This window comes from Hemiscyllium ocellatum, chromosome 12, assembly GCF_020745735.1.
Source record: "Hemiscyllium ocellatum isolate sHemOce1 chromosome 12, sHemOce1.pat.X.cur, whole genome shotgun sequence".
NCBI lineage: Eukaryota > Metazoa > Chordata > Chondrichthyes > Orectolobiformes > Hemiscylliidae > Hemiscyllium > Hemiscyllium ocellatum.
Window position 1 is genome coordinate 87,988,836 of NC_083412.1, and position 20,118 is coordinate 88,008,953.

Genomic DNA, 20,118 nt, shown 5'->3' on the forward strand with positions numbered 1-20,118 from the left:
AGATGCCAAGGGATCTGTATCTTAACTCCTTTTACCTCTTTCATACCATGCACCTAAATAGATTTGTCCAAAGAAATATTAATTCATCGTGGTTCGGACATTTTCACTGCTGTCTCATCAACTTTTTGCAGTGGGACAGTTCCAGATTTCCACCACTCCTTCTCTGGAGAAGTATATGCTTGACTGGATATCAGCTTTGATTGGACTCTATCTAATGTTAAGGTTATGAACCTTTGTCCGAGACTCCCCCGCTAAAGGAAATAGTTTTCCTTTATTTAATTTATCAAATCCTTTAATCATCTTAAACAGCACAATTAAATTATCCTTTAATCTTCTACACCCAAGGGGATACATGCCAACTTAATGGAGCTTTTCTGACTGATTTAACCCCTGTAGTCCCAGGATATTTCAGGTGAGGGGGGCTCGGTTAGTTCAGTTGGTTGGGAGGCTCATATCTCATTCAGAGTAATGTCAACACATTGGTTGAGGTCACCATGAGGGATTCTCCTTCTCAATCTCTCCCTTTGTATGGGGCATGATGACCCTCAGGTTAAACCACCACCAGTCATCTCTCTCCAGTGAGAGAGCAGCACAATGGTCTGGTTTGATTATGGCAACTTTTAATTCAGGTGGTTATGGCTGTACCCCCCTCTCAGGCGATAACTTCCTTCCTGACAGAGTCCCATTCCCAGAAATGAATAGAGTGCTCTATGTATAGCATAATTAATAGTTTATGCAATACTAGCACATCGTTTGCTCTAATTTGTTGTGTTCTATCACTCAGGCCTTTAAAAAGTAGTCTTATATTTTTGGATCTCCTTTTTTTTATTCTAGCCTTCATAAAATCATAAGATATAGGAACAGATTTGGGCCATTTGGCCCATCAAGTCTGCTCAGCCATTTGGCTGATATGTTTCTCCACCCTGTTCTCATGCCTTCTCCCTGTACCTCTTGAACCACTAGGAACCTATCTATCTCTGTCTTAAATACATTCAATAACTTGACCTCCACATCCCTCTGCAGCAATGAGTTCTACAGATTCACAGCCTTCCAGATGAGGAAATACCTCCTCATCTCAGTTCTAAAGTACTAATCCGCTCCTCACATGACAGGCCCTTTATGCCTGGGATCCTCTGGACTGTGTTCGCATTCCATTGAGGAAATTTCACTATAGCAAACAAAAAAAAAAGTTGGAGTTCTTTGATGTACAGGTAATGTAAATGTGTCTTCCTGGACCATTAAACAATGCTGTTAAATGTTAATTGCAATTATTTTTAAAAAAGAAGTTACAAACAAACTCAAGCTGCGCTGACCAAGTATTGGTGCTTCTGTCTGAACATTGTAAATTTGTATCTTTCTTCACTCAGCTCTGTGGTTCTGAGCCAAATCATTGTTTACATTGACTGTACCACAACATTGAAATATCTTCTCCAAGTGATTTAACTTAAATTAATTTTCATGCTCGCAAAATGATTCCCATGTCAAGCATTTTATTTCAAGGAGCTAGTTGTTGTGCCTCAGCATTTGGTTTAACATTTCAACATTTCAATACTGGAATATTTATTCTACTTTGATTATCTTTTCAGAAGGGTTGTGCCTACCACACAGTGTATTTTAACTCATATATCTATCAAAGAAACTGTTAATCAACTTAACTAATATTATAATAACAAAATACACAATAAACTAACAATTTACACAATAAATCTAATCAACAACCTTGGGCTTTAACTTAACTCTGGATGATCATATACCACCACGCCGAATCTTGGTCTTGATCCATGTGGCAATGATCATCTGCTCTTCTTCTCCCAGTGGTCCCAGAAGTGTCTTCTTTTCATGGTGGGTGGTCTCAAATTACCGCCCTGAGAGTGGTGTTCCAGTGATTGTTATACTTAGATGTCTTAATGCCCTTTCGGGAGGGTCTTCAATGTGAACCAATAGATCAATCAGGGCTCGATCACTTTGATTAATTGGACCCAATCAGACGTTGACATGTCGATAGACAGGATGGTCCTTTGGCATCCATTCCTGGAGATGTTGGGGGCAAATAGGTCAGGTAGCCTTTTCCAAATAAAGGTGTGAGGTGTCCCCTTCATTTGGTAAACAACTCAGTGTTTCCGATCGTCCTGGGGATGGCATTCAGGTCGATTCCATTTGATTCAAATTCAAGTGTCTATTGTATTGCCTGCAGCTGCTGGGTCAGTTATATACTGTCTGTCTGTATCTGCAGCTTGTCTTGATCCTACAGCTTGTTTATCTCAGAGTCTTTCAGCACAGTCACTTTGGCCAAGGCTTGCCTCAATTTCCCAGCATGCTTCATTTTATGCCCCCTTTTTCTTTGTAAGTCTATCATTTTGAGCGACCTGTCTGGCTACAGTTACCATAAGACATAGAAGCAGAATTAGACAATTTAGCCCATTGAGTCTGCTCTGCTATTCAATCATGTCTGATATGTTTTTCAACCTCATTCTCCTGCCTTCTCCCCATAACCCTTGATCCCCTCACCAATCAAGAAATCTGTCTCTGTCTGTCTGAAATATAAACAATGACTTGTCCTCCATGATCTTCTGAAGCAATAAGTTCCACAGATTAACCATGCTCTGACTCCTTATCTCAGTTCGAAAGTCCCTTCACTCTGAGGCAGTGCCTGCAGATCCTAATCTCTCCTACTATTGGAAATATCTTCTCCACTTCCATTCTATCCAGGCCTCTCAGTATTCTGTAAGTTTCAATAAGATCCCCATCGTCCTAAACCCCATCATGTACAGACCCAGAGTCCTCAAGTGCTTCTCATATGACAAGCTGTTCATTCCCAGGATTGCTCTTGTAACCCTCCTCTGGACTCCCTCCAACAGCAGCACATCCCTCCTTAGATACAGGGCCCCAAAACTGCTCACAAGTTTTCAAAGGCTGTCTGATGATCCTCAGAAATACAGTTATGTATTTGCAGTCTAGCCCTTTTGAAATGTTTTCCTAACTGGCAATTGAACCTGTATGTTAACCTTAAAGAAATTCTGAACTGGGATACCTGAGTCCCTTTTTGCTTCAGATTTCTGAACCTCTCTCTATTTAGACAATGGTCGATCCCTCTATTCTTCCAACTAAAATGCATAACTTCATACTATTTGATCTTTCATTTCTTTGTCCACACTCCCAGCCTGTCCAAATACTTCTGCAACCTCCCTGCTTCCTCAATGTTACTTGTCTCTCCACCTATCTTTGTATCATTTGCAAACTTAGCAACAATGCCCTCAGTTCCTTAGTCCAGACAATTAATGTATAATTTGAATAGTTGTGTTGCTAAATAAGATAAGGAACCCATGGTGTTTGCAGTTAGATACTAGCATGCATAGAGGATTGGCTGACTGACAGAAGCTCAGAGACCAGACTTAAAAAGGGGACTTTTACAGGATGTCAGCCAGTGACTAGTGGAATTCTGAAGATTCCATTTTGTGACCATAACTATTCATGTTATACATTAACAATCTGGACTAAGGAATTGATGGCATTGGTGCCTCCTACACTTTAAGACCCCCTGCCTCATTCCACATCACCAAATCCAGAATTGCCTGTTCCCTAGTGGGCTATACCACAAGCTTCTCCAAAAAGCATTTTGTAGAAATTCCAGAAATTCCTTTTCTCAGGATCTGTTACCACTTGCATATTGAAGTCCCCCCATGAGTATTGTAATAGTGCCTGTCTTACTTGAGTTTTCTAGCTCCTGATTTATTTTCTTTTCCACATCCCAACTACTCTAGGAGGCCTGTACTTAACTCCCATCAGGGTCATTTTTTCCTCTGTGGTTCCTCAACTCTACCCACCTCAAGTCTAAGATTCCAGGCTTTATGAATAAATATCATGTATTGAGATTGATTTAATTTCATTTCTTATGAACAAGGTGACCCCACTCCCTCTGCCCATCTGCCTGTCGCTTCAATAGGGTGTGTATCCTTGGATAGTTAGTCCCAACCCTGAACCCCTTGCAGCCTTACCTCTGTGATACCAACAAAACCTGCCAATTTCAATTTGTGCTACAAGTTCATTTACCTTGTTTTGTATGCTGTATGCATTTAGGTGCAACACCCTCAGCCCTGAATTGACTGCCTTTTCTTACAGGTGCGACGTTATGCACCCTACCTGAAGTTAGATTTCTGGCCTTTTCCATACTCTCTATCTTTTACTTGTTCTGGAAACTTTAGTAACCTCTGCTTAGCCCTCACCCACATTTAACTATTCCATGCAATTGAACAAGCACCCCCATTTTGTAGATCAAAGCCCCTATCCATAGCCCGAGCTGAGTGATTCGCTGGGACTCTGGTTCCAACATGATTCAGGTGAAGCCAATGTCTTTGGAACAGCTTCCTCCTTCCCCTACACTGATGTCAATGCCCCATGAACTCAAATCGGTTTCTCCCACACCAGTTTTGGAGCCACACATTTACTTCTTTAATCTTGCTGACCCTAATTCAGCTTTTTGATTCTGTTTTCTAATTTAGCCTCTAGTTGCTCATATTCTCTCAACAGAACTTTTTTCCTTATTTTACCAATATCATTGGTACCGACATGGACAATGATGGCTGGCTCTTTCCCCTCCCTTCCAAGTTCCCCTGCATACAGATAAGATATCCTGGGCACCAGGCAGCCAATACAGTCTTCATAGTTCTTGATCCTGGCCACAGGTTGTCAAACCTGGTTCAAAAAAGGATGTGGATACATATCATCTTTGCCTGGCCATTCTATAATCATGATGGCACCAAATGGAGACACGCAATGGTGACTCAGTTGGCCAACCCTGCCAACTTTCAAAATCTTCCTCTGTCAGACTCTACTCTGAGCGATGTCCAGATTTTCATTCCCATGACAAGTATCTCAAGTCAGAAAATTCCCTGACCACAATATTTTCACTTTGAAGTGGGAAGGCTAGTGGAGTGCGGGAGGTGGGATCACATCAGGTGTATCACCCCTGAACCCAGATCAGAGGATGCCAGGGGTTATTGAAGTGCTGAGGTGGAGTGCTTAAATGGCCCAGTGTACCTGCTGTCTAGTTAAGTACTGAGTGGCCCTGAAGCCTTGACATTTCGCTCACCATGCCCCATCCCACTCACTTCCACACTAACACATCCCTCTCACATCCCACTAACTGACTCACCTGCCATTACGGACACTCATATCCTCTATGCCAATTTGATTTCCCTTACCCAGACCCTCCCATGGACATGATGGCCCCATTGCCAAATTACACCAATTCATGCCATGCCCTACACCCACCACCCTTGGCCTTTATACCATCCATGCAAACTCAACAGCATTCACTATGGGCAGACCTCAGGAGCTGTGACTAAAGATCTAAATATCCACTCAAACTCTTCCTGTAATTTTAAAAAAACTCCTATTCAGAAAAAAAATGCAAAACTTTAAAAGACCCACCAAGTACTTAATCTTGTATACAAAACAAGTTGTTCTATCCATGACAGCACATAACATACATGAAATCCTTTAACAAGCTGCCAATGAACTGTGAACTGTCAATAAACAGTCACTATAACTGTTAATATAGATTATTAGCTGTCAATGATACAAAAAGGCTGAGATTTAAGTAACTTTACCATCTGGTAGTTCTACACATCTACCTTCTAGAATGTTTTGTCTCCTCCATTAACGTGTAACTCCTACACCACAGGGAAGGTTACCCTCCTTTCCCTCCACACATAAAAAATGGGCTCTGTCAGAAATGATGGACATCTGGATTTGCAACTGAATTAACGATCTGCAGAGACTTCACAACTTTGCAGATCTCCAGCACATAATTTTGCCAGGAATGGAGGGTTTGAGTCATAAGGAGAGGTTGGTTAGGTATGGACTTTTTTCACTGCAGTGAAGGAAGTGTTGAAGGGAGGCCTTACAGGACCATATTGGGCGCAGTAACATAGGAGCAGGACTAGGCCATCAAGCCTTCAACTCCAGTTGGATTGTGTTTGATCTGTGGCTCACTTCAGCTTCTCTGCCTTAGCTCCTTCACCCCTGAAGGAAAATTTGATGATTCAATAGGATGAAATTCAGCCAAGGAAGTCTGTGTGCAGAGGAATCCACCAATTCGCTTATAAGCGATTTATGGTGATGGAAGCAAAAAAATCGCAGCTACAGATGCTTGAAAGGTTATTTAATCTGAGATGGTATAGTTACCAGCATGCTGAATGGGGCTGTGTCAGATTTCAGACAAACTCACATCAGTGGAACTTTAATGGTATCAAGGGATATGGATTACAAACCTCTATAAGGTCCCCCCTCAACACTTCCTTCACTGCCATGAAAAAAGCCTATACCTAACCAGCATCTCCTTATAACTCAAACCCTCCATTCCCAGCAACATTCTAGTATATCTTTTCTGACGCCTCTCCAGCTTAATGATATCCTTCCTGTAAGAGGGGTGTTTTAGCTGAGAGAATGACCGCCAGTGGGGTAATCGGGGCACTGTGTTGGGGAAGTAATTTGGGATCAGAGGAATGGAAGATATGTTTAATGATCCATGGGAAAGTTGCCTCAAGACCATGACGTGCTTTCAACTGCAGTGCTGAAGGCCTTGGCAATGACTCAATGGAGGAAATGAAGACAGCGGAGTTTGGAGTGGACAGTGGGATGGAAAAACAGATGAGAACAGAGACTGTCGGTTAAGTGTTCAGCAGAGGCAGGAGTAGACGATGGATGTGGAAATGGCTGAAGAGCAGTGAGGCAGACAGGATCATGGGAGAATAAAGAAGTGACATTTTGTCAGCAGGACTAATGTCGTGACAGTACAAATTATGTATTTGTATTACTGAAACAGAGCAGAAACACAAAACCAAGATAATAGCTTCATAAGGACAACAGCATTCCTTCACTGGTTGCCATGGCAGCAGATTCAGGCAGCCATATTAGCCTGTCCTTGGCTCAGGACCACCACTTTCAACATTGCAGTCCAAGTTATTTTCTTCAATATGCAATCCATCAGCTTTTCAGCATTTTTGCTTGAACTGCAAGCAGCTCTGCAAGACATATTAAACAGATCTTCTGTAAATTGTAAAATTACTGGTAGAAAGTTGGGCTGCACTGTCAGAAATTCCACTGAAGAGAGAGAGAGAGGGAAAAAGAAATAGTACCATACATTGCAATGGGAGAGCAATAAGGAATGACAGCATGTGGATATTTTTCTCAAAGTTGGCTGAGAGAAGGTCTGCCAAGTTCAGTTAAAGTCACTCAATTTACTAAAAGGAAGAAATGCACAAAGCTTGACGATCTTCTACAGGTGCTGTAATTAAAACTACCCCTTGCCTGACCCATGAATTCAGAATCCTTCTAAAATTGGCCATTCATCATTTCTTTATTTTTCAACTTCTTTTAAACTGCTCTGAGCTCCGCACCTAACTTTGCTCATTTAGAAAGAATGCAGGCCCTGGAGTATTTTGAAGACCCAGCCCTTCGCCAGATGCAGAGCTTTTGGAAAGGTTTAAGGTTTGCACCATCCGCCATCCCTCACCAGCCATCTCTCTCATTTCTCCCACAGCTCCCCTCCAGACCCCTAACTCCCTCCCACTCGCCCTGGCCCACTGGTCAGGTGGACTGCAACATTGGCCAGATCTGCAAGACTAGGGTGGGTGAGAGGGCAGAGGAGTTTGGAGTGCAAGGAAGGAGCAGTCAGACTAATCAGAGACCAGTCAGGCAGAGAAAGCTCACAGCAGAGAAAACAGCCTCCGAGCTACATCTTTTTGGTAATTAGCTGCCATCCAAGTGCAGGTCTGACATCACCCAATGTAGGAAGCTGCCCTCTGCACCATAGCTATGTGGCTGTTTGGGGCCATATATAATCCTTTCTCCACGTGGGGCTGAATTGAGTTAAGAGGTAAATGCAAAGGGAATCTGTCTCCATCTGTAGAAGTCCCCCTGCTTGGCTAAAGTATTTCTGATTTATCTCGTTGCTGCAGCTTCACACTTGCATATGTGTTACTCGATCCCCCTGCAAAAATATTCAATAAATCCAGAAACAGGAGGGAAGTGGAGAGTTGAGGAATGGATGACAAATTTTCTTGGAATTGCTCAAATATCTTCTGTTGCACTGGTACTGAAAGGCATGAGGATGTTTTGGTAATGACTTCATTTGTTGCACCAGCAGAGTGGTAATGTAGTACACAGTTGGCATTTGTTTGAAGGGCCCTCGGTTCCATTTTCATACAAACTTTCTTCCTGGTGACATTCCAGTATTGCATAATCCAACTTGTATTTCAGCTGTTTTTCATACACCAGCTCACAGTGTCCAGATTCTATTCAGTCAGTGACAACACCTAAGGCCATTTGTTATAGTCACTCAAAACAACAACCTCTGTTTAAACACTAAAATTGAATCAGAAAAACAGTCAATGTGGGGAGAATATGGCAGTTCAGGGGAGATGAAAAGCTGCTAAATCCTTTGGGTCTGTCCATCTCTTTATGCACTTGTCTGCTTTGGACCGTTGCCTGGAAATGGAAAATGTAACTGAGACTGCAGTCGGGCAGGGACTGTAATAGAATTGGTTCCCACCCAAACCCTTCAGACTCTGCCAGCTCAATATTACTTCAGACCAGCAGAAAGCTTAAAAGGTGTAAAGCCTAGAAAATGTTGTCCAGTTTGTTATTTAATTGCCTAAAAAATTGTAGCTCAGTTTTCCACTTCTTCCCACTCTATATATACAGCCACATTGATATAAGTATTCTTAAGCTATCTCTCACAATCTCTACTCACCATCTTTCAACCTGACTCCTACCTCACCAACTGTCACTGAAGAACTGTGACAATTTTCAGCTCTTGATGTGAGGTCATGGTTGTGAAGAGTTTGGAAATCACTGCTCATTGGAATGTCATGAAATCCTTAAAATGTACCGCAGGAATGGAAGTACTTTTTTTTTCCCCACTGTAGCATCGAGAGTATCCCATTCTCAGTCAATAGACGATAGACAATAGACAATAGGTGCAGGAGTAGGCCATTCAGCCCTTCGAGCCCAGTCCTCATCTGTTTCTCACTGGACATTCTTCCATTTTATAAATATGTTGCAATATACCTCAACCATTTCACAGACACTGCAAGATCAAACTATGTGTCTCGCATTCAGACGGCGGGATTAAAAAGTTCCACCAATCAATTATCGAGAAAACCGAAGAACTTAGTCCACACATTGCAAGTTCCATTCCTTGTCATTGACTCAATCAGTGGCAATAGGCAACTGAGGTTGAACCCCATGGTTCAAAACCTTAATAAGCAGAAACAGAAGCTGGAGAAACTCAGCAGGTATGTCATAGAAAACAAAGTTCATGTTTTGCGTTCTTTTTCAGAATCTTGTTGCTACATATGACAATGTGATGAGCTCCCAGTCACAAGATTGCATCATGACAAAATCACCTAATTCTTAGTTCCATAACATTACTCCACACAACCTCTGTCTATTGTTATCTGCTGCTAAAATATCATTGATGCCTTTGAAAGCTCTAGACAACTTCCATTTTTCAATGAGATGTGAGGGCTGCTGCCTGGGCCAGCACTTATTTCCCATCCCTAATCCCACTTGAATGGCAAATGGTGATCTGCCTTCTTGGTTGGCAGCTCATCCTTAAGCGTCTGCTCCCTCCACCACTGAGGCTCAGTAGCAGCAGCATGTGCAAAAAGACCATAAGACATTGGAGCAGAAATTAAGTAATTCAGCCCATCGAGTCTGCTCTACCATTCAATCATGGCTGATAAGTTTCTCAACCCCATTCTCCAGCTTACTCCCTGTAACCCTTGGTCCCCCTGACAATCAAGAAACTATCTATCTCAGTCTTAAATATACTGAATGACCTGGCCTCCACAGCCTTCTCTGTTCCATAAATTCTCTGGCTGAAGGTGTTTCTCCTTATCTCCACTCTAAAGGTCTTCCCTTTATTCTTAGGCTGTGCCCTCAGATCCTAGAGTCTCCTACTAATGGAAATATCTTCCCAACATCTGCTCTGTCCAGGCCATTCTGTATTCTGTAAGTTCCAATTAGATCCCCCCTCATCCTTCTAAACTCCATCAAGTATAGACCCAGAGTCCTCAAATGTATATGTTAAACTTTTCATTCCTGGGACCATTCCTGTGAACCTCCTTTGAACATTCTCCAGGGCCAGTACATCTTTCCTGAGATATGGGGCCCAAAACTGCCCATACTATTGCAAAGGTGATCTGACCAGAGCCTTATAGAGACTCAAAAGTATATTCCCACTTTTATATTCAAGTCCACTCAAAATAAACACCATCATTGTATTTGCCTTCCTAATTACTGACTCACCTTGAGAGAATCCTGGACAAGAATCCCCTCCAAACTAACAGTCCTGAAGTCTGTTTCAGCATTCAGCTAGATTGTGGTTCATCTGTATCCAAACTTCATTATTCCCCTTTATATTTCCAAATACTTATACCTAAATCTTTCAAGCTCAGTACGGCAAATGTTAATTGACCTCCAGCTTTGACAGATTTCCAGATTTTTACTGCTCATTTCATGAAGAAGGATTTTCTGAAGTACCATGAAACACCAAGTTTTAACTTAAAGTCATAGCTACGCTACTTCGACTCGATTTTCCCACCAAAAGAAATGGTTTGCTATTTACTCTGTCACCTTTCTTGGTTTTAATTTAATTCATTTTTCTAATCAATCTGTTCAGACATATTATTGTTGTGGTTCTGTTCGCCGAGCTGGAAGTTTTTGTTGCAAACGTTTCGTCCCCTGGCTAGGCGACATCATCAGTGCTCTGGAGCCTCCTGCGAAGCGCTTCTTTGATGTTTCTTCCGGTATTTATAGTGGTCTGTCCTTGCCGCTTCCGGGTGTCAGTTTCAGCTGTCCGCTGTAGTGGTTGGTATATTGGGTCCAGGTTAATGTGTTTGTTGATGGAGTTTGTGGATGAATGCCATGCCTCTAGGAATTCCCTGGCTGTTCTCTGTCTGGCTTGCCCTATGATAGTAGTGTTTTTTACCCGCCTCTGGAGCTTGGTGGTGGGGGGACTTGAACCCAGGCCTCTGGGTGCAGGAGTAGGGATACTGTTCCTCAAGAGACCCACTTCTCTTTCTTAATGATCTTAATTCTCTTTATTAAATCAGCGCTCCTCAATCTTCTATAATCACGATAATACAGGGTTAGTCTTTGCAACCAATTCTCCTACATTAACATTGGTCTCATTCTGGTTAATCTCCTGGATGTAAATTTGCTCGCTGAGCTGGAAGGTTCGTTTTCAGACATTTCATAGCCATACTAGGTAACATCATCAGTGCGCCTCCAGTGAAGCGCTGGTGTTAGTGACCTGCTTTCTATTTACGTGTTTAGGTTTCCTTGAGTTGGTGACATCATTTCATGGTGTAATGTCATTTCCTGTGGTGATGTCATTTCTGGTTCTTTTTCTCAGATAGTGCTAAATAGGGTCTAAGTCAATGTGTTTGTTGTTAGAGTTCCAGTTGAAATGCTAATCTTCTAGGAATTCTCATGCATGCCTCTTTTTGGGTTGGCCTAGGATGGATGTGTCATCCCAGTCAAAGTAGTGTCCTTCCTCATCTGTATGTAAGGCTATGAGTGAGAGTGGGTCATGTCTTTTTGTGGTTAATTGATGTTCATGTATCCTGGTGGCTAGTTTTCTGCTTGTTTGTCCAATGTAGTTGGTAAGTCTCTGACTGAGCTCCCCTCCAGAGAGAATCTTGCCTAAGAATCTGCATTCAGAACCGTAGGCGATATTCAAAGCAAGATCCAGGCCAAGCTTTATGTACTTAGAAAATATCTTCCATCTTCTACCAAAATTAATATTCTGTGCAGGTTACTTCAAAGTGTTGCAGTCTCCAGTCTTAAAGTTTCTCATGCAATCAGAACCCTTTAGCACAAGACATAATGGATTAGCTCTGGATGAAGCATGTTTATATGTTAAAAATAGAAAAACCTTTCCATGCAATGACAGGATGAAACATTCAGCATGGAAGTAAACTTTTCAATTCGGAAGTGGTAGACACATCCAGAGAAAACTTTGAATCTTCTTATGAGTCCTTTGGACGTTTAAATGTCCAGACATGTCATTTGGGTCTTTGTTTGGAACTCCACTGATTGGTTTTGTGAAGAGCCAAAGAACACTTATCAGAATGCTCACTCAACTGAGCTTAGACTTCCTCACTTCAAATGGCTCCTCAGGTTGTTAACCAAACACTTCTGCTCTGGAACCTCAAAACTAAATTCCTCACACTTGCGCAATCTATTTAATAGTTCCAAATGATCTCCTTTCTCCAGGAGCAATTAAACTAAAGATGTCTACAAACAAGCTGTGAAAGTGAATCCTAAAAGCATTTCTTCAAGCTATAGGTTAGACTCATAGAGATGTACAGTATCGAAACAGAACCTTTGGTCCAACTCGTCCATGATGACCAGATATCCAAAATTAATCTAGTCCCATTTGCCAACATTTGGTCCATATCCTTATGAATCTTTCCTATTCATATATCCATCCCGATGCCTGTTAAATGTTGTAATTGTACCAGCCTACACCACTTCCTCTGGCAGCTTATTCCATACACACACCACCATCTGAATGAAAAAGTTGCTCCTCAGGTGCCTTTGAAATCTTTTCCCTTTCACCTTAAACCAATGTCCTTTAGATTTGAACCTCCACACCTTAGGAAAAGGCCCTATCTATTTACTCTATCCATGCCCATCATGATTTCATAAACTTCTATCAGGTTACCTCTGAGTCTCTGATACTCCAAGCAAAATAGTCCCACCAGCCTATTTAGCCATTCCCTCTAGCTCAAACCATCCAAACCTAGCAATATCCCTGTAAATCTTTTTGAACTCTTTCAGGTTTCACAACATCCTTCCTATACCAGGGAGACCAGACTTGTATCTAGTATTCCAATAGTGGCCTAACCAATATTCTGTCCAGCTGCAACATGATCTCCCAACTCCTATACTTAATGCACTCGCCAATAAAGGCAAGCTATCCAAATGCCTTCTTCACTATTCTGTCTATGTGCGACTCGCTTTTAAGGAGCTATGAACCCGCACTCCAAGGTCTCTTTGTTCAGCAAAACTCCCTCAAACCTTACCATTAAGTGTATAAGTCCTGCTAAGATTTACTTTCCCAAAATGCAGCACCTCACATTTATCCAAATTAAACTCCATCTGCTACTTCTCTGCCCATTGGTCCATCTGATAAAGATCTGGGTGCACTCTGAGGTAACCTTCTTTGCTGTCTAGTACACGACCAATTTTGGTGTCATCTACAAACTTACTAACTACCTCTTATGCTCACATCCAAATCATTTATATAAATGATGAAAAGTAGAGGACCCAGCACCGATCCTTGTGGCATGTCACTGGTCACAGACCTCCAGTCTGAAAAGCAACCCTCCACCACCACCCTCTGTCTGCTACCTTCGAGCCAGTTCTGTAAGCAAATGGTTAGTTCTCCTTGTTTTCCGTATGATCTAATCTTACTAATCAGTCTCCTATGGGGAACCTTGTCGACCATAATGAATTTTTTTGAATGCTTTCCTGAAGTCCATATAGTCACATCTACCACTCTGTCCTCATCAATCCACTTTGCTACTTCTTCAGAAAACTCAATCAAGTTAGTGAGACATGATTTCCCAGGCACAAAGCTATCTTGACTATCCCTAATCAGTCCTCGTTTTTCCAAATTCATGTAAATCCTGTCCCTCAGGAGTCCCTTCAACATCTTGCCCACCTCCAATGTCAGGTTCACCAGTCTGTAGTTCCCTGGCTTTTCCTTACCACCTTTCTTAAATAGTGACATCACGTTAGCCAGTCTTCCTGCATCTCACCTGTGCCTATCGATGATACAAATATCTCAGGGGCCCAGCAATCTCTTCCCTATCTTCCCACAGAGTTTGAGGGTACACCTGATTAAGTCCCGGATGTTTATCCACATTTATGCATTTTAAGGCATCTAGCACCTCCTCCTCTGTAATATGGACATCTTTCACGATATAGTTATTTATTTCCTCATGTTCTATATCTTCCATGTCCTTCTTCCATGAACACTGATGCAAAATATTCATTTAGTATCTCCCCCCATCTGCTGCGGTTCCACACATAGGTGGCCTTGCTGATTCTATGGGGTCCTATTCTCTCCCTAGTTACTCTTTTATCCTTAATGTAGTTGTAGAATCCCTTTGGATTCTCCTTAATCCTACTTGCCAAAGCTATCCCATGTCTCCTTTTTGACCTGCTGATTCCCCTCTTAGGTATACTCCTACCGCTTTTATACCCTGACAGGAATTCACTTGACTTCTGTCGGTATCTGATATATGCTTCTTTCTTATTATTGACCCAATAATAAGATTTCAAATTGGTTGTTCCCCTAAGATATAAAAAACATGATTGCCAGAAACTTGTAATTTAAATCTAATGCACATCTGTTTATTCTGTTCATTTGTAATGGCTCAAACAAAACATTGTTACTCTCCATGAAGTCTTTAAAATTTAATTGGCATCTGGGTGGGTATACAAAAAAGGAGGATTCAGAGGGATATGGGCCAAATGGTGGTGCATGGAACTAGATTAATTTAGGATATCTGGTCGGCATGGGCAGAAGGGTCTGTTTCCATGTTGTACAGCTCTACCATTCTATGTTTCTACAATTAGTTTGAAAAGCATACTGTGGAACTAATCAGAGAGTATGCAACACCAGATCTAGTATTGTACGATGATTTAGGGTTATTAATGATTTCATCGTGCTCATTGGTAAACAAAGTGTGATTGAATTTTACATTCAGTTCATGGGCGAGAGCAGTCGGTTTACTGTTTTGAAAATTAAATAGGAGTCATTATAGGGCATGAAAGCAGGCCTAGCAAAAGTGACTTTACAAAACAGGTTAAAGGATAGGTCAATAGAGATGCAGTGGCAGTCAGTTATGGAGATATTGTAGAATACATTGAATAAATACATTCCATTGAGTAAGAAAAATTCCAAGGACATGCCCATCATCTGTAGTTAACTATAAATGTTAAAGGTGGCGTCAACATTAAATAAAAATCACATAATGGCACAAACACAGGTGAAAGTTCAGAAGATTAGAACAGAAAATTTTAAAAAGCAAGCAATGATCAATAAAAAATGAAGAGCTGGACTCTTCATCATTTCACATTCAGACTGGACAAACAGCAGATGGACAGACTTGTTATGAAATGGGATGAATGCATCTCTATATTGATGTTCCTGGCCATTGTTTATTACTATTAGATGACAGCTTGACCCAATGTTGTAAGCCTGAGGGAGCATTATATAACAGTTGTGTCTTGTACCGATGTCGCTTATGATTACATGCAACAAGATTGAATTATTGCTGACAACACCTGAGGGCAACGTTATTAAGGTTCCAGAAAGACTTCATATTATTTTTCAATGTAACTGTCATTGCCACACAATACCACGATGAAAGACTATCAATATGAAGAATTATTTATAGAAATATTACATTTATAGAAATATTGCGTACTTTCATCTCTGACTCTTCTAAACCAGAACTAATGTGGAAGTGTCTTCAGCTCTTGGCTTTCTCGTTGTTTTGTTTAAGATCAGGCTGTTTTAACAAGCTTGATTGTGGTCTGCCTTTCCCTAGCACAGCCTGTTTAATGTCTTCTGACACATTCCCATCAACCGCAAAAGCAAGGTTTCTTTAAAACTCCAGCTGTAACGATAAAACATTATAGTGCAAGTTGATATTCCGACAGGTATTTCAATGGCGATTGTTACTTGCTGTTTAAATACTACATGATTATTTTTTCAGCCATTCCATGGGAGATATCAGAACTTTCTGTGTAAACAATGGCTGATCTTGGTCAAGCTCATTGGAAGTTGACCTCAATTTGACCTCAGTGCTGTTGGGATAGACAAGATCGGGGATGGAACTTTTTTCACTTTTCCCCCAAATCCCAGCTACCGTTTGGTGACTCTTCCTGAGAAATGGTTGGATGGAAATTCTGAATTCATTAACTAGATGGGTAGCATTCATTGCTCATTCCCAATCACTGTTGGGAAAGGGGGGAGTTGCCCTTTTTGTACCACTACAGTTTGTGAGGACAGAATGAACCAGTCCCCAGTGAGACAAAAACAATTACAATGAGGTCAGAACATAGAACATAGAACATTACAGTGCAGTACAGGCCCTTCGGCCCTCAATGCTGCCCCGCCCTGTCATACTAATCTGGAGCCCATCCCACCTATACTATTCCATGTATGTCCATATGCCTGTCCAATGACGACTTCAATGCACTTAAACCTGGCGAATCTATTACCATTGCAGGCAAAGCATTCCATACCCTTACTACTCTCTGAGTAAAGAGATGCCATCAGTGTAATTCTAGGATTTGGAACAGTTGAAACAAGAGTCTGGTGCATTTTTCTCATTCCCACAACCCCATCCATTAATGGTCAGGTACCACTCATCATCAAAGATCACAAATGATAACAGCAAGGCACCAGGGTGCTTAGTGACTTTGAAATTGAGCACTAGCAATGGTGAATTGCCTCAGGAAGAATGTAAAAATAAGGTTTGCATTTGTATTGCCTCTTTCACAACTTCAGAATTTTTTTTTTCATTATTTCACAAGATGAGGTGTCCCTGGCTATTCCAACTTTTATTGCCTATCCTTAAATGCCCAGGTGGTTGTTAAGAATGAACCCTATTACTATGGGTCTGGAGTCACATGTAGGCCAAACCCAGTACTGATCGCAGTTTCCTTCCCAAGTGACATTAGTGGCTTCAAGCTCATCATTAGATTCTTAAGTCCAGATTTTTATTGAAGACAAATTCAACCATCTACCATGATGTGATTTGAACCTGGGTCTCCAGAACATTTGCTCAGTCTCTGGATTAATAGTCCAGCAATAAGACCACTAGGCCATCACTTCACCATATTTTGCTGACAATTAAATACTTTGAAATGGAGTTACCTTTATAATGTGGATCTTAAGGTAGTCAATTTGAACACAGGAAGGTTTCATTGACAGCACCAGACCAGCAACTGGATAATTTATTTTCATAATATTAATTGGTGGATCTATATTGGCTATGGAAGTTGGGAAAACTTCACTTTCTCTCTAAAATCATGCCATTGGCTATTCAGTCACATGAGTGGGAAGGTGGCGCCTTAGTTTAATATCTGACATGAAGGCCATCACTTCTCACGTTACAGCATTCCCTACACTTGAGTCTTGGCCGAGACTGTGTGCAGCAACTTCTGGTGTTGAATTTTATCCCATGTCTGACTGACTCAGAGAGTAATACCACTATCACCGTGGGTGAAAACAGAAGATAAGGGAATGCACAATGGTGAATACTATGGATGGAAAAAAACAAAACATGGACATATGGAACTGTACTTTGGGAAAAAAGAAAGTCTAATCTTACATTGTTTCAAGTGTCTGTGGTCTCTTGGGCCTGGCTTCTGTCCAAATGTAATATTATAGGATTTGTAGATTGAAAACACCAACGCTCATATAAAATAGAGTTTAAAGGGTTTATAAAGAAATATAAAAAAATGATGCTGATGGTTAGAAAATGTGGATGAAATATATTGTCAAATTTCCTGGAAACGCTCTTCATTTTCCCTTCCAATTGGGCCCCAGGGAAGTTATCGTAACTGAACAATAGGGTATTACTCCTTTATCATTGGACTCCAAACCGATTTAATTTGTTTCTTTTAAAGAAAACCTCCAGCTAAAGAAATGTTGCAAGATAATTTCAATGAAAAGTAGCTAACATATTTTGGATGAGTACACTGCCCTGGCCTTCCACACACTCTGTTGTCCTAGTCCAGTTATACAGAAGGTTATATTTATCATTGATCATGACCAATCATTTTCAAATCACCGGCATTCAACAAAATACCTTCCTCACGGGCAAAGGGGAACTCTGTTAATCTGCCATTTCTTCTCCCAAATGCCCATCTTTACAAATGGCTCCTTTTTTTAATGTGATTAGAAGAGATGTCCTTTGAATAAAGGTAGATTCAAGATAATGCTCCTGTCTCATGAATCTTGTAGTAACCAAGTAAAAGCATGGGATTTGGTGTGGCACAATGGATCAGTGGTTAGCACTACTGCCTCACAATGTCATGGACCCAGGTTCGATTCCAGCCTCAGGCGACAGTATGGACTTTGCACATTCTCCCTGTGGCTGTTTGGGTTTCCTCTGGATCCTCCACTTTCTTCTCATAATCCAAAGATATGCAGATTAGGTGAACTGGCTATAGTGTCCAATGATGTGTAAGTTAGGTGCATAGATATGGGGAAATGGGTTTGAGTGGGATACGTTTTGGAGAATTGGCGTGGACTTGTTGGGCCAAGTAATCTTTTTCAACACTATAAGGATTCTGTGTAAAAGTATATGCCTGTGTAATTCATATCCTCAGACCTGCTCCACCACTCAGTGACACCATGGCTGATCTGTTCTTTAATTCCATCCACTTGCCTTGGTTCCATGTGTTTTACATGCCCTGGTCCAGCCAGTTCTTGTAGACTTCAGATTTCAAAATGCTTAACTGGGGAAAAATGCAACCTGGGAGGTATTTGTGCATGAAACAATGAAAGCTAACACACAGGTGCAGCAAGTAGTCAGGAAGGTACCGGAATGTTGGCCCTTATTCCAAGAGAATTGGATATAAGAGTAGCAAGATGAAAGTGAGGACTGCAGATGCTGGAGACCAGAGTCTAGATTAGAATGATGATTTGGAGATGCCGGTGTTGGACTGGGGTGTACAAAGTTAAAAATCACACAGCACCAGGTTATAGTCCAACAGGTTTAATTGGAAGCACTAGCTTTCGGAGCGACACTCCTTCATCAGGACTACAACCTAAGTAATCCTTTGAACCCTTGGAACCCTCTGGTGAATTTTTGCTGAACTCTTAGCAAGGTCAATGCATCCTTTCTAAGGAACAGTCCAATTTTACCACAGATGAGGTCTAAGCATGGTATTGTATAGCTGTAGCAAAGGTCCTTGTATACTCATTGTTTACTTGTAAATGTTAATGCTCCATTAGCATTATTGATTCATTTTTACTTGACTTCACTAAAGTGATCTGTGAACATTTCTTTGTACCTCCATTGTTCCCAGCTTTTGATTGTTCAAATAATACTTTGATCTTGATGCAGAATAGATGACTCCATACTTAGCTGCAATAATTTTACCTCCTCACTTAATTTATCAACATCTCTTCTTAATTTTATAATCCAATCAATGGTATTTTCAAATCACCAATCTCTGTTTCTCAGAGAACTTGATGCAATGGATATGGCTCTATATTGCCTTATCACTGATCAGTGTCATGAATATTGGAGTTCCCAGTATGCATTTGATGAGACATCTCTTCTTTCCTATTTAAGCACATTATACCTTCTCTATTGCTCTACTGTTTTTTTTTTATCCAGGTCAATAATTTGCTTTTATGAGTCTTAAATTTAGCTAACAGTATCTTATCGCGAACCTGATTGAATGCCGTCTGAAAACCCAAGACCATAAGATAAATGAGCATAATTAGGCTATCCAGCCCATCAGCTCTGCCCTGTCATTTGATCATGGCTGATATGCTTCTTAACTCCATTCTCCTACCTTCTTCACATAACCCTTGATCCCCATACTAATCAAGAACCTATCTATCTTTCACTTAACAACACTCAATGACGTGGCCTCCACAGCCTTGACTTGCAATAAATTCCACAGATTAATCACCCTTTGGCTGAAGAAATTCCCCCTCATCTAAAGGATCATCCTTTCGCTCTGAGTCTGTGTGCTTGGGTTCTGGTCTCTTATATGAGTGGAAGCATCTTCTCCACATCCACTCTATCGAGGCCCCACAGTGTTCTGCTAGTTTCAATGAGATTCTTCCCTCAACCTTCTAAACACATTCAGCTCCCCAACCGCTCCTCACATGCTTCAACCACTCCTCATACAAAGTAAATGCATATCTACCTCCTTTACTGTTGCTTTTTGCTACTTCCTCAAAAATGTCAGGGTGCTTCTTTACATATTACTAAGTCTTCATATATTGTTGTTGGCTCTCTCTTTCTAATCAGCTCAAATTTCATGAAGTGATCAATCACT